This window comes from Palaemon carinicauda, chromosome 13 (assembly GCF_036898095.1).
Source record: "Palaemon carinicauda isolate YSFRI2023 chromosome 13, ASM3689809v2, whole genome shotgun sequence".
Taxonomy (NCBI): Eukaryota; Metazoa; Arthropoda; class Malacostraca; order Decapoda; family Palaemonidae; genus Palaemon; species Palaemon carinicauda.
The window spans coordinates 4,571,153-4,572,942 of record NC_090737.1 but is presented as its reverse complement, the minus strand read 5'-3'; the positions used below and the strand labels follow the sequence as shown (position 1 = coordinate 4,572,942).

General features: G+C 48.3%; 1 protein-coding gene across 1 annotated transcript in view; it reads right to left on the bottom strand.

Annotated features, from left to right (window-relative positions):
• LOC137652139 (uncharacterized) overlaps positions 1 to 1,506 on the bottom strand; it is a 70,260-nt gene extending 68,754 nt beyond the window's left edge. The window contains exon 1 of the mRNA XM_068385337.1: positions 1 to 1,506. This exon is cut by the window's left edge and continues 811 nt beyond it. The gene's annotated coding sequence lies outside the window, so the exon portion shown is untranslated.
• Between the last annotated feature and the right edge of the window lie 284 nt (positions 1,507 to 1,790).

Sequence of the window (1,790 nt, the reverse complement as noted above, 5' to 3'; positions counted from 1 at the left end):
AGGTTAATGAAAAGTTTTGTCTCGGGGGCGGTTAGACACTTCTACTAGCCTCTCTTCTTCTTGGCTTTAGTTTTTCGTCAAAGGTTAATTTTCGAAAGCAAAGTGTGTTGTAATATTCGTTTTATAGGAAATAATTTGTAGTTGCAATACAGTATTGTCGTTTTCTTTCTTAAATAAACTCTCACGAAGACAGGTGTCTAAAGAATATAATTATAACAGCAGGGACGATATGGTCTAACAAGATGTTGAACTTACAAAGGTGAGATACTGATTTACTTTATATTTGCTAGTATACGTCGGTCTATTAACGAAGTTGTATTGTTATTGCAATGGTAGAAAGGCGTGCTTTGAAATATTAATAAGACGATCCACTATACACTACTGTGAAACAGGGTCAGATTTGTTTTAAATTAATGCTGAAAATGTAATTAAAGACGAGTTATATTAATTATATCTGATGTAATCTTCCTAGTTTGGTTGGGATCTGTGATTTTGGAAAAGGAGTAAAAAGCACAAATATTATAATATAACTTATGTCAATAAGACATCACAAACGCCTTGGATATAATTCCCTTGCGATTTAAGCGTGCGACATTGTACCGAATGAGGGGAAATGAACACGTGCTGTTGAGGCGCTACTGAACTTTTACCGTGACATTCGCGAAGAAATGTTGATTTAAAATTGTAAGATCAAAGAAAGACTGCGGTGTTGTGTGAGTTATCTATAAGACGTTGGAAATGGGTGAGGATCAAAATGGGAGAGAGGAATATTTGAACAAAAGTTGGGCGGGCGGCCGGACTTGACGAATGTCGATGGAGCTCTTGCTCAAGAAGAGAGAGTGGTATCGCGTGTGTGTGGAAGAGGTGACTGCCGTAGTACAACTGGAGTGTCTCTCTTCTGGGGCGGGTTACTGCACCACCACCGCCGACCCACAGTCCACTAGACTGCTTGACTCCGTTGGTTCGAGCCGACGATGCCTAGCTTTACTATACCTGTAGCTCCAACAACGTTCATTTCCCTGCGCTTCGCTCACCCTCACGGACCCTCTCGCAACCTATGACATTCCCGTGGCCTCGTTATGCAGCGTAACGAGTGCACTTAGACCTTGTCCCGATGCTCTGCTTAGAACGTGATGCTAAAATCTCCCCTGAGACGTTCGCGGAGTGGAGTATTGGGAAGGACGAACTATTTTCCGAAGGACTTGATAATCTGTGGTTTGTTATGGCTGTCGCGGGCAGCGGTTGGCCCGGGGGTGGGCTCGACCACACGGCCCCACAGACCACACACGGGTCGACGGCGGGCCGCCTGCTCCACCCTGACCCACACAGAGGGTTGTGGCCACGTTTGGGGCATCGGGGCGGTGGGTGGTCAGAGTGCGAGGGGGAGTGTGGAAGGTGGTGGGTGATCCCACCTGAAACACACACGCATACATACGTACACACACACAAAACCACGGACTTCTTTTTTCTTCTACTACTTCTAACGCCACCTGCCTGCCCCTCTCCCATTCCCCCACCCAGCCCCTTGCCCATGGAACGGAATCAGCAGCAGTAGGAGCACCGTGTGTGTGTGTAAGTGTGTGCGTGTATCCCTGGCTCCGTGCCAAGGCCCTCATCTCGGCCACCGCCACCTGTTCGCTTGGCGGCAGTTTTTCGTGTCTTGGGTCGTGACAGGAGGCAGGAGATCAAGTTACGGGGCTGGGCGGCAGTCCGGATGCGTTGTAGAGTGACAACTCCGCCCGCCGACCACCTCCTTCCTCCCCAAACGTCACCCGGCCGCCCTCTTGTAC